Here is a 14,762-nt window from a genome sequence, read left to right as displayed (position 1 = left end):
CAAAGCATCTATAGCTTTGAAGAAAGGACAAGGTATCAGCAATATCTATGTTGATGGATGTGTTTACATGTTGTAGGTAAATTTTATATATTGATTGACATGTAAATGTTGTATGTTGTTGATTGAATTATGACTAATTTTGATGTTTTTGTTGTATTTCAGGTTTGGTTTTGTGATAATTTCATTCTTTCAAATTTTGTTGTAGACAAATTCACAAGACTATTGCATTGGATGAATACAAATGTGGGTGACAAATTCATTAAATGTGTTGTGGAGACGGGTGTGGTATGTAGTTTGTTATTTGACTTTTTTATGTTATAGTATATTTGGTGAAGTTTGTTCTTGAAATGACTAGTTTTATACAACGGTAAACGAGGGACGCATTTACATTGACCAACCCATTATAAACAACCTTATGAAGGAAGAACGACGAAAGCGTTACAAGAGTAAAACTTGTAGAACTCCCTACACTGGATATCGTCTCAAACATGACTGATTTGTGTATTTAGTGATTATTGGCAGTAGGATATCAATGTAGAGAGAGGTAAAGGTAAATTTAAATGTATTGTAACAAATATTTTAAATGTTAATAAAGATGTAGCTTATTCCCTTTGTGATTGTAATTTTCATTTGAATTGTTGTTGGTCATCATTGTTGATCATTCGTAAATTTTGATTTTATGAACAATTTTTATTTCATTTGCTCATGTTTGATGGTGAAAAGATCTTGAAAACTGAAGTTTGGCCACTCCATTGTGGAGGAAAGACCTCACGTGGGTGTTTTCAGCATAGTTGGTCAAGTCCTGCAACATGTTCAGGAAACAGATGTCCCGGTAATCGATTATCAGGGGCTAAAGGCTTTTTTGTACAAACGTTAGTGCGTACTCCCCAACTGTGAGAGCCTCACTCACCATGGGCATTTTTGGGTCCTTATTGGTGCCTTTCTCAAATTTTGTCAATGGATGACACTTGTTCCTCATGGTTGATGGTGTGAAGACCTTGAAAACTGAAGTTTGGCCCCTCCATTATGGAAGGTGGGTGTTTTGAGCATGGTAGGTGAAGTCCTGCAACATGTTCAGCCAAAAGATGTCCTTGTAATCGATTACATCATCCTTGTAATCGATTAAAAGGGGCCAAATGGCTTTTTGTACAAAAAGTTAGTGCTTACTCCCTGAGAGCCTCACTCCCTATTGGCATTTTTTGACATTAAGGGTGTCTTTTTGAATATTTTACAATGGATAACATGTCTTCCTAAGGGTTGATGGTATGAAGTGCTTAAAACCCGTACTTTGCCCACTCCATTGTGGAGGAAAGACCCCATGTGGGTGTTTTCAGCGTGGTAGGTCAAGTCTTGCAGGCAACAAATGCCCTTGTAATCAATTAAATCATCCATGTAACCGATTATAAGGGGCCAAATGGATTTTTGTACAAAACATTGGTGTGTAATCCCCAACTGTGAGAGCCTCACTCCCCATAGGCATTTTTTTATATTAAGGGTGCCTTTTTGAATATTTTGCAATGGATAACACGTCTTCTTAAGGGTTGACGGTGTGAAGTGCTTAAAAACGGTAGTTTGTCCACTCCATTGTGGAAGAAAGACCCCATGTGAATTTTTTCAGCATGGTAGGTCAGGTCTTGCAACATGTTCAAGCAACAGATGCCTTGGTAATCGATTACATCATCCTTGTCATCAATTACAAGGGGCCAAATGGATTTTTGTATAAAAAGTTGGTGCGTATTCCCCAAATGTGAGAGCCTCACTCCCCATGAGCATTCTTTTTGAATATTTTGCAATGAATAACACATCTTCCTAATGATTGATTTTATTCATACAATTCTTATTTTGCACCACTCATTGTGGAAGACCTTTGTATTCTACATAACAAATTGGAAAATGTATGTTAAACATTAATAAAAAAAACCTTTCAAAATTGATAAATCAATAGATTAATAAAAAAACCTTACAGTATTTATAAAGTAATACAATATTTATAAAGTAATACAGTATTCAAAAAGTACATAATCAAACTAAATAACACTATGCTATCAAATCTAAGAAGGCGATTGTTCATCAAAGCGACTACATAAGTAAATCATTTGTTTCTCTATGTTTCCAACTCGAGCTGCCATCATGTCAAATCTTCTGGCCATGTTGTCAAACCCGATGCCCACAAAGGTCTAAAGATCTTGGATGTCATTTATAACTTCAGTCAGCGTTGCATAAGAATTGTCTTGTGGATTACCAGAAGTTTCTCCAACTTCATGCTCTTGATTGCCCTCGTCTACTTTGTGAACCCATATTCCCTTAGCATTTTGTTTAAAACCAAATGAGGCTATAACTTCACCTTCAATGCTATGTTTAATCTTAATTTGGGTAAAAGGATCAATGTCTGTAAGGACCCCAAAATGGTCCATGAATATGGTAATCAAATGGGGATATGGTAGATGGACGTTGTTCCTTAATGCCCTTTTCATCCTATGTCTAATGAGATGCCCCCTATTAATCTAAACGGAATTGAAAAGGGCCCACATCAACATAATATCCTCTTTTGTTTCTTGTGCAACATTGCTTGGATGAGGAACTAATATACGACAAAGAACGTAATGAAGTATCCTACTTTCAACCTTCATATTCCCAGCCAGTATTATAGTGTGTACGTTTGCACCAGGTTTGCAAATCATTTGCCTAGCAGTTACAGAGTCATATTCGTCCTTCCACTCATCAATAAAAGTTCCTTCAAAAGGAACACCAAGACAAGGGAGGAAATTGATTTCATGGAAAAGAGTTGGGTTTATTGTCATTTTCATCTTTTTCACCTCGTTTTGAATAACTCCGGAATCGGAAATACACATGTTGTAGAAAAATTGCACTAATTCAGGATAGAAATGTTTTCTATAGGAGACAAAATTCTTGAGCCCAACATTTGACAAGATTTCATAGAATTGAAAATTTCAACCTTCAAAGAAATCCTCAGTAAGATACTTTCCTTCGATGATGGGATGCTAAAAAAAATGGGAAGAAAACCTTTCATATTGCTCATCCGTGGAGAAAAGCTCATTACTTGTTGGTGGTGGGGATGACGGTGGGTTGTGGTGATGGTGACGACCCCCTATGGAAGAGGAAACCCTTTTCTTTTTGTTAGCGCGATCTGCCATATGGAATTTGGTAGGGTTTAGGGTTTTCGTAGTGGGAACAAAGTTGGAAGGGTATTTCGAAGGGGGAAGTGGGAGAGAGAAAGAACTGTTACATGTAGAGTGTTGGGGACAAAAATCTAAGGTTTCAACAGTGGGCAGATAACAGGGTTTCAACTACAGCTTCTTCATTGGCTTTAACTGAAGGACCCTCTTCTAACTTTGCAGACTTTAGAACATGATGAAGTTCCTTTCTAAGAGCTGTAATCTTCTCTTTCAGATTTCTTAGCTTCAAGTTGTTTTTTCCCATACTTTCCTCAGCGGCTTCTTTCCGACTGTCATCATCTTCATTTTCAGATCCTACTTCTTCATCCCTCGATCCTTCAGGCCTTACTCCCTTATCCACATGGAAAGTAGTGTGGATGAGGGGGTTTCGACGATCCCGCTCCCTTAGGTACCAATCGAAATATATCTATAATAATGAAACGCAAAAAATTACTCAAGCTTTGTTAAGTCTGAAAACATGCTTAGGATTTATTGAACATTCAAAACCAGGTGGTTGTTCCACATACACTTCTTATTTGATTTTTCCATTCAAGAATACACTTTTTACATCTATTTGATATAATTTCATTTTATTGAAAGCAACAAATAATAATAGATTACGAATGGCGTAATTAATACCTTCTTGTTGTGAATAAACGTTTGCAACCAGTGTTGTCTTATTTCATATTACCTTCACTACAAGAAAACGCGTGATTTCCGACGAAATATTACCAAAGGCTTTTAGGCCGTCGGTATTGGCTTGGTGAATTAAGTTACCGAAGGATATATGACCGTCGGTAAGATGCTCTATTACTAAACCCCAAAACGGGTTTCCCTCACTCATGTTTCATTTTTCGAGCCAAATAATTTTGCTTTCTTCTTCGAGCTAGCGAACCCTTGTCAGTTTTCCCCCAAATTGGTTGCTTCGAAGCTCCTTGGCAAACTTTCATTCACGGACGCTGTCTCCATCCTTCGCACAACCATTCGCATACGCCGTCTTTAGTGGCACTTGTTCTGAGGTTGCAGGGGCTGACCATCGTCACTTGATTCGCACAAGGGCGCTTGGTTGGAGGGTTTGTTCGAGACCAAGGGTTTGTTGGAGGGTATTAGCAGAGCGTCCATCTCCTTCCCTCACGTGTAGTGGCAGACCCATTGACTCGTAGAGGATCCTTCGCAAAGTTGGTAAGTGTCTCGTTCTAGCAGTATGCAAATGGGATACTTCAAAAATGAAATCATCAACATTAATTGTTCCATGAGGGACAACTCTATTAGCCCTTGTTATAAGACCAAAATGTTCATGTTTTCTGTTGATGAATCTGCCATGATGCATAGAGTAGTGTTTGTAGTTTGTTTTGTAAAGTGGCTCCTGTATGTAATAGCCATTACATAAGATTAATGAAAAGAGGATAATGAAAAATGCCCCTTGTAATGTTTCTTTCTTCCTCTCTTTTTTTCTGAAGTGTAACACTTTTGAGTCTCCCCTGTTAAGTCCCCCTTTTGTACGATAATGTGTGAACGTGAAGAGTTTTGTTCCCTTTTTTCAATATTCATGTGTGTGATATATTATTTTTGAATATACATATATTTTTTTCCAAACTTTGCAATAGAGGCCATCCTGCCATTTGAGATCCCAACTATAGTGTTTTGCGGGGGTCACAGTTCCATGCTGCTATCAAAGATTAACTACTTAGGTTGAATTTGATGGAAGATGTTAGATTATCCCGTTTATTAGGTATGATCTAGGTAAGTTGAAATTAAAGCTCGTTCAAAGGAGATAGAAAACGATTATACCTTCTGTTCATGTTTCAGAGAGTGTAGTACACTAGGTGAAAGATATTTGAATATAGTGAATTGATTTATGTTAGGACATCACTCAGAATGATTGTCTGGGAAGCTCTAAACAGTGCTTATGTCAACTAACTATTGGATTCTCATCATTGCACAATAAACCTATTGGGCTCCAACCACATATTTCCCTTAGGGCAGTTCCACAAGCTTCCACATATCATTCTTTTGCAATTGTCCAAGGTCTTCCTTTATTGTATCTAGCCATGATTCATCTTCTAAAGCATCGTTAACATTGGATGACTCTATTTTTGAGATAAGAGAAATTGGTGTTTGTTTGTGGTAAGATCTTGTTCCAATTGTTAAATTGTCTTTAGTCACACAAAAACAGAACAAATGTAGGAGCAACCAGGAAACCAATCCAAGGATTCAATTAAAACTAAGTTTGGAAAGTTAAGTGAAGTCTTTTATTATTTACTAATTATCTAGACAAGGTGGGAACAATTAAAATGGAATTAAAAAGGAAAGAAACTCTAAACTAAAATATGTTATAAAGAAAGAAAGGAACTAAGCAAAAGGAAGGAATAGAAAATAAAAATCTAAACTAATAGGAAATGGACCTAAAATGTATAATGAAAATTGATATGAGACAAGATAAAATAACACTAAAAAAATAAAACAGAACCTATTTAATATCGCTATAAAGAAAAAAATCATTATTCAAAAGGGAAAATTCAAATGAACAAACAATATGAAATCATTGTCTAAGCTAAACTAATCTAAATTATGTTCAACAAGAATAAAAGCCAAGATAACTAAAAATACAAACATAACCTGTGATCAAAGTGAAATACACATTAATTTGGAAGAAAAAGTCAGAAATGCACTTACACAAAGACATCTTGTTGAATTAAAATCTACTTTAGCTATTTTGGTTCGTATTTTAGAACCTAAATTGACATTTTTTAACCATTCATCCAATCAATATACATCATACCAAATTGCAAATTTTACATTAAAAAACGACCAAGAATCAATAAGGACATGATCTAAAAATTTATCTTAAAACATAATCATAAAATCCTATTCTAATTCGTGTAAATGTAAACAAAATCCTAACCTACAAGCACTATTGCTATCAAATACCACTAGAATCATCTAAACAAAATAGATATGAACCATGAATTAGTCTTAAAACCTATTTCAATATAAAAGAATCAAAACAAAAAACTAACTTGGACAAAATCAATGACTAATTCTAGTTGCAAAACAGAACCAATTCTTAAACTTTTGTGCACCTTTAGTTTTAATGAGAAAACTAACACATAAAAAACAATTCATCTTAAGAAGCAAACTAGAATCAAGAAATAACACCTAACTACTCTCAACCAATCAAAATAACCTAACATTAATTATCTAACTAAATTGAACTTCACATAAAATCAGAATATGTACCTGGAATTGATCAAAATGACTTACTAAAACATAAAAAAAAAGTTTAAACCCTGAGATGGTCATCATATTTGTATGAGAATCTCAAGTGGTTTCTCATATTTGTAACTGTCTCAATTGGGTCCTAATATTTGTAAAATTGAGCTAATTTTGTCCTGTCCGTTAAATGTTCCCAAACAGTGTTAATTGATGCTAAGCTGTAATTATTTTTAAGAGAACCTGTCATTGTGATTGAATTTAGTGAGTGACGTGTTTTACCATCTCTATTCCACCTAACATTTAAAGAGGTGTGAGAGACTTCTGACTGGAACCAAATCTTCTCCTCCCTCTCCCTCCGCATCCTCCCCCGCTGTTACACTGGCGCCACCACCAACAACCACCACCGTCCAACGAAACACCAAATATTCAAAACTTTTCCCTTCTCACCGGCAACATCATGTGGGTCAGGCTTTCGAAGATAAGAAAGAACACCTTTCGTTTCAGACTGCCGTCGTAATTCTGCTGCTTCCTTCGTAAGGATAACAACTAATCTATTTTCAGTCTCCAAATCCATTTTTGAGTGTCTAACCATATTATCCAAAAACAAAACAGAAAAACAAAAGAAACGAGAATTTAATTGAATAAATAACATTAAAAAAAGAATTAAACAACTCTAGAATGTTGTGCTGCTTTGTGTCAGCAAGGGGAAAGAACCAAAATATGTAGTAAAAAGTCGAAAACAAAAATATGATTTCACATATCACAGACATTTTTAAGTTCACAATGCCTTCTTGATGCAAAAGAATCAAATAACCTAAAATCATGTGGTTACAACAACAAACATCATTATGCTTCTTTTATTCAATTATACTTGATAAGTGAAAAACCCTGCAAAAAATATTTATGAATTTCAAATTGAATCCCAAATTCTCAATCCTAACGAAAGCTTATGGCATGAAAAGTAACGATCAAGTCTTAAATCCCTAAAACACACAAAACATGTAGACGATAGGATTTCAATCACAATTAAGAAGATGATGACGGTAATGATGGATGCAGAAGAAAGTACCGATTGTTAAGGTATATGAAGGAAACATCAAAAGAAAACCTAAGAAGATCCTCCAAATGAAAACAAGGATAAAGAATGGAAAAGGACTTACAAAATTCCTAACAGAACTCAAAAGTAAAAAGAACCTAGAGAAATTTCCTAATTACAAAAGCTAAAATAGAACCTAAAACGAGGAAACAAAATGAGAGATATGAAAAACAACCTATGATGAGTCCTAAAAAGCAGAAACATTGACAATAGAAGAACCTTAATTATTCCTACAAAACAACTTAAATGAATCCTATACAATATGTAACACCCCGATTTCTTAGATGTCATGGGTTTTTAAAAATCGATAAAATTTAAAATTTATCATACCGTAAAAACGTACTTAAAGAAAACCTTATCGAATTACATTATTTCGAGTAATAAAATAATGAAGGAAATACTCCAATTATATTGTCTTAACTTGTAAAACAAAATAGCTTTAAATGAATCCCAAGGTTATTCCCCATCCTCTCTTGAGTCAATCACGCCTCTAGAACATCTATAACATTATCTGTTCATGTGTAACACATTATACGATCATCGTCGATAATTTCATTCACAAACACACAAACACAAACATGTATGGGGTAAGCTACTGATAAAACAATCATAACAATAAGATACATACATACTGATTATATCAACCATAATCAAACACACAACAAGATACATATCTTCGTATTATACCAACCATAATCAAACACACAACAAGATACATACCTTCTGATTATATCAACCAAAATCAAATACTTCATACATAGTAGTAATAATAATAAGATTCATAATCCTCTAACATATACAATTCAATCATATTGAATTACTCGATCCTTGAACTTTGATCATTGATCCTTGATCTCTAACCCTTGATGTCATCACTAACATCTCACACATAAACCATTGCTTTGATAGTTATTCAAAATTTTCAAACATGGTGGGACAAAACCAAACATTTGTAGAAGATGCGTCTATTAACAAACCTCCTCTTTTTACTAGTGAAAATCATCCATTTTGGAAAGTCAGAATGCATATCTTTATAAAGTCTGTTGATATAGGTGTTTAGGATGCTATTTTGAATGGACTATATCTTCTTGCTATTACTGTAAATAACATGTAGAAACGAAAGTCCTATGCTTAATGGACTGTTGAGGAAAATAGAAGAGCTTAATATGATGTTAGAGATAGAAGAGCTATGTAAAAATGCTCAAGAAATGTGAGTGTTGTTAAGAGTGACACATGAAGGCATATATAATGTAAAGCGTGCACGAAAAAAGTCCTTGATACAAGTGTACAAAATGTTCAGAATACAACAAGGAGAAACCATCTATGATGTGCATAAGAGTTTCAGTCATTATTAAATAATTTCTCTAGATTAGGTAAACCTAAATTAAGACTTTTGTTAGTATGATGATTGAATATGTGTGAATCTGATACATGTTACCTTAGTAAACCTAAATGTATGAGGAGATAACAAAAGAGAGGTGTACTTAGACATTCCATTACCATCAACAAATAAATATTTATATATATAATTAAAACATTTAGGCTTAATACTAATTTTGGTCCCAATTTTTGTTAGCTTTATTCGAAATGGTCCTAATTTTTTTTTCTGCTCAATGTTGTCCTAAAGAATGTAATTTATGTTCAATTTAGTCCTTTTTGCAGACGACGTTTAAATCGTTAATGGCACACTGTCCAGCTGTGCAATAAGTGAATGCCATGTCATTTAACTACCGACCTGCCTTGCCACATGGTAGCCCCTTCCCCACCCAAAAAATTAGGGTTTTTGAATGCAAGGAGGAAAGGCTTCCTTACGCTTGCGCCGCTAGAGGAAAACAGAAGCTTGCGATGGTCCAATTGACCATAGTGGGTTTGTCGGACTTTCGCAGAAACGAGAGCGAACTCCTTTCTCGCGACGCGATGATGGTTGAAGCGGCGGCGCCTCCGCAAAGGTTCGATCTTCAACGTAGTCGCGATGCGAGAAGCCCACCGTTCCCACGCAATTTCGCGACAATAGGAATCGAGATTGAGGGTTTCGATTTAGGAATTTTTGTTGTCTTATCTTGTTTTTGTAAATTAGAATATATGATTTTGTTTCAAAATTGATTTGGGAAATGCTTGGTGTTTTGCGAGTGGTTAAGAATTCTATTCTTCCTTGCAGGTGATAACAGTTGAAAAACCGTTATTTTTATACTTAAAATTGATATCATAAACAACCTTTATGACTTAGAAACTAGCTTGGAATCATGCTTTTGCATATGTTTTTGGAAATAAGAGTGTTGGACAGGTTTTATGCTTGATTTCCTTGTTTTTGGAGATTTTGAGATGAATTTGATGAAAGAAGAGAAGTAGGAAAGAGATGGAATCAGAAAAGGACACAAAAAGTGCACAAGAAGAGAAGAACCACGTGCCGCTCAGCAGAAATTACCGCTGAGCGGTGTTCTTCAAGACTCGTTGACATCGCTGAGGGGCAGAACTACAGTTGAGGGGTGGAATAGAGGACACGCAATTACCGCTGAGCGACATTCTTATGGGCTTGGGCTAACTTTTCTGTAATTTCTAGAATACTATATAAGGTTTTAGTTAACCTAGGTCAGTCATCTTTGGCTGGGACGAAGCAGAAACACACTCTTTCACCCCTTGGAGGAGGATTTATGATGCTACAGCTCCTTTCTCACCTTTCTAGGGTTTTATCTTTCACTCTTTCATTGTATTTCATCTAGTTTCACCATGAATATGGTGAACTAAACCTTTATTGTTGTTGGGGAATCAATGTAATCCTTTGAAACTCTCATGTATTGAATTTGTTCTTCAAGATCTTTTTAAGATACATGCTTTCTTTCATTAATTGTTAGGGTTTTTCCTCTTTGCTCAAAGCATGCATTGTTTAACTCATTCGATGTCATGATTATTGATTTTGTCGATATGGACACATACGGGGAAATCTAGATCTGGGGAATCTCTCCCAATAGTAGTATAAACCTAGACATAAGAGTATGATGGTTGGTTGTCTTTAAGCTTCTGTGTTATGTAATGCATGAGTAATTGCTAACAAGACATTGTAAACTAGTGATTATGATTAGACATTATGATTATGACTAGTAACAAGACATCGGGTTTAAGGTAATTTAGAAAGTGACATTAACAATTAATAAATAAAGATGAATTCTTGATTACATGAGAGTGGATAGGATGAAATTGATAAACCCCAACAACATATTCATTCATATATTTCAAATCACGTGTTCTGTTTCTTCTTGCCCATTGATCAATACATGCATTCATATTTACTTTTCAGTATTTTGCATTTAAAACTTACAAGAATTGGTTCTACAAGTCTTAGATAATCAATAAATCACATAACTGTCTAGGTCGTGAGTCCTTTGGCAGAACGATACTTGGTCTTACCAGTTTTATTACTTGATACGATTCGGTTACACTTGTCGAGGGTTAAACAAGTTTTTGGCGCCGTTGCCGGGGACTCGTGGTTTAACTAGTCTATTTGTGTGATTTTTGATTAACTTTGACTTGATTTGTATTTTGATTTACTATTTTTTTATTTTAGTTTTGTATATTTAAGTTTATCTTTTTGGTTTTTGTTTTTATCTTTTTGTATTTCTAATTTTATTTGTTTTATCTTTCTATCTTCTATTTTTTTATTCTCTATCTTTTTGTGCTAACAATTATTTCTAGGAACTTGTTTTCTTGTGTATGCAGGAAGCAATTCACACTAGAAGCAAGAAAAATTCAGAACCTCTTCTTGAAGGCTTGGACGAGAGTAGACGGAGGAGAAGAATCCGAACGTCTATAGAACTTTTCCCTCCTCCAGAAACACTCTTACAACCTTCACCACAAAGGTTTAACCAAAGCACTGAAAATATGGCAGAGGAAAATAATGATAGACGCACTCTTGCAGATTACACCACTGTGGTTGGCCCTCAACATTTTAACAATATAGCAAGGCCGAGGGTCAATGCTGCAAACATGGAGGTGAAACCAACATTGATACAACTGGTAAAGAGTAATCAATTTAATGGGTTATCACATGAAAGTCCATATGAGCATCTCACTACCTTTAATGAAATTTGTAGCACCGTGAAGATAAATGGGGTGTTGGATGAAGCAATCAAGCTTAGCTTGTTTCCTTTCTCATTGGGAGGCAATGCTAAGTTATGGTTAAACGCTTTTCCAGAAGGAAGCTTTATAGAGTGGGAAGTTGTGGTTGCAAAGTTTTTAAATAAATACTTCCCACAATCTAAAGTCAATAAAGGGAAGCAAGAGATATCTTCTTTCATACAAGGCATGGAAGAGACATTAGGTCAAGCATGGGATCATTATAAAAGTTTGTTGAGAAAAACTACCACGCATGGCTTTGATGAAACAACAGTAGTCTTACTTTTCCTTGGAAGTCTTTGTTCATAAACCAAGTTAATGCTAGATGCCTCAGCGGGAGGTAATATTAAATGGAAGACTCTAGAGGAAGCAACTGATTTGATAGAGAATATGGCTACTAATGACAATGAGTTGCACAGTGAAAGAGGAACTCCAATTCTACAATTGCAATCAAATGATTCCTTGCTCGCTCAGAACAAAATCATTATTCAGCAGTTGGAAGAAGTAACAAAGAAGCTTTCCCTCTTACCTCAAGAGATAAATAATATTTCAATGGTTCAAAGGCAGCAGAAACAGTGGCAGCCACAATCTACTCCATATGTGAAAACCACAAAATTGGAGGATACCTTCCAGCAATTCATGAAAATGAGCGCCTCTTATTGTAAAAATGTGGAAGTTGCATTCAACAATATGAAGATGAATCTTAGGCGAGTGGTCAACAAGATAGAAGGCTGTGAAAAGAATGCAAAGAGTACTTTGAGGGAGGAGTGTAAAACCATTGTAACAAGAAGCGGTCAAGTGTTAGGGAGAGAAAAATAGAGAGAAAAGAGAGAGAAAATGAGAGTGAAAAAGAGACACTTGAGTGGAAACATAAGATTGAGAAAGAAAAAAAGAGAGAGGAGGAAGATGAGAGAAAAAAAGAAGGAGAGTTAGAAAAGACACTTCCTTACCCAAAGATTTATTCAACGAAGGAGAAAGAAAAACAGTTTGAAAGGTTCATTGAGATGTTTAAAAAACTGGATATTACTATTCCTTTCTCTGAAGCATTGCAACAGATGTCATTGAGTAGGAGACCATTGAAGTGCAAGGTAATTGCAGTGCAATCATACAACAATTGCCTCCTAAGTTTAAAGATCGAGGGAGCTTCACTATTCCATGCACCATAGGAGAATTGGAAGTTGGAAGGGCGCTGATTGATTTGGGAGCTAACATCAATTTGATGTCGCTTTCTGTGTTCAAAAGAATTGAGGGTTTAGAACTCAAACCCACTAGAATGGCACTTCAATTGGCGGACAAGTCTCTTAAATATCCGTATGGGGTAGTTGAAGATGTGCTGGTAAGGGTTGACAAATTTGTTTTTCTAGTGGATTTTGTTATAATGGAGATGGAGGAAAATGGAGATGTGCCTCTCATTCTTGGGAGACCATTTATGAAGACTGCCAGAGTTCTAATTGATGTGGAGAATGGTAATCTTAAATTGAGAGTTCAAGATGAAGAAGTGAATTTTGATGTATTCAAAGCCATGACACATCCGAAAGATGATAAAACATGTTTTCAATTTGATGTACTTGATGAAGTTTGTATGGTGCAAGAAAGGATGGTACGTTATTCTTCTCCACTAGAGAAAACTCTTACTGATGCTTGTGAAGATTTAAATGAAGAAGAAGAGAAATTGATAGATGAATGTATGACAGACTTGGAGACATTGAAGGAGATTCCAGTGGAAGATGCTAAGTTTGAGACACTTGATACCAAAGAAAAAGTCAAAGCAAAGAACTTAGAATTAAAAATGTTACCAGCACACTTCAAATATGTTTTTCTAGAAGTAGATGGAACAAAACCAGTCATCATCAATAATTCTTTGCTTCCTGAAGGAGAAGGAAAATTGGTAGAAATATTGAAAGCCAACAAAGCAGCTATTGGGTGGTCAATCTCAGATCTTAAAGGTATAAGTCCAACTTATTGTATGCACATGATCTTTATGGAAGATGACTATAGGCAGAGTGCTCAACCACAGAGAAGACTAAATCCTGTCGTGAAGAAGGTGGTTAGAAAAGAAGTATTGAAGCTCTTGGAAGCTGGCATTATTTATCCAATCTTTGACAGTGAATGGGTAAGTCCAATGCAGGTAGTTCCAAAGAAAGGTGGGATGACAATAATCTATAATGAGAAGAATGAGTTTATTCCTACTCGGACTGTTATTGGATGGCGAATGTGCATTGATTACAGGAAATTGAATAAAGCCACCAGGAATGATCATTTTCCTCTTCCTTTCATGGACCAGATGCTGGAGAGATTGACAGGTCATGCTTTTTATTGTTTCTGGATGGATACTCTGGATACAACCAAATTGTGGTAGATCCAAAAGACCAAGAGAAGACGACCTTCACATGTCCTTTTGGTGTCTTTGCCTACAGAAAGATGCCATTTGGATTATGTAATGCCCTAGCTACATTTCAAAGGTGTATGCAGGCAATTTTTTCAGATCTCATAGAGAAATGCATTGAAGTCTTCATGGATGATTTCTCAGTTTTTGGAGATTCCTTCCTAAGGTGCGTGGCGAATCTGGATATTGTCCTCAAAAGATGTGTTCAGACTAATCTGGTACTTAATTGGGAAAAATGTCATTTCATGGTAACATAAGGAATTGTGTTAGGGCATAAGATTTCTGCTAAGGGGATTGAAGTAGATAAAACCAAAGTAGAGGTTATTGAGAAACTTCCTCCACCAACAAATGTGAAAGGAATCAGAAGCTTTTTAGGTCATGTAGGATTCTATAGAAGATTTATTAAAGACTTTTCAAAAATTGCAAAGGCATTGAGTAATTTGCTGGTTAAAGATGTACCTTTTGTGATGAATGATGAATGTTTAAAAGCTTTTGACATATTGAAAAGCAAATTGATTTCGGCTTCAGTGATTGTAGCTCCAGATTGGAATCAGAATTTTGAATTAATGTGTGATGCTAGTGATTATTCAATAGGAGTCGTCCTTGGTCAGAGAAAAGAGAAGGTATTTCACACCATCTATTATGCTAACAAAGTGTTGAATGATGCCCTGTTGAATTATGCTACTACTGAAAAGGAGTTTCTAACTATAGTTTATGCTTTGGAGAAATTTAGACCTTATCTCATTGGGTCTAAGGTGATTATCTACACAGATCATGC

Source organism: Vigna angularis, chromosome 6 (assembly GCF_016808095.1).
Source record: "Vigna angularis cultivar LongXiaoDou No.4 chromosome 6, ASM1680809v1, whole genome shotgun sequence".
NCBI lineage: Eukaryota > Viridiplantae > Streptophyta > Magnoliopsida > Fabales > Fabaceae > Vigna > Vigna angularis.
Note: the sequence above shows the minus strand (reverse complement) of the source record.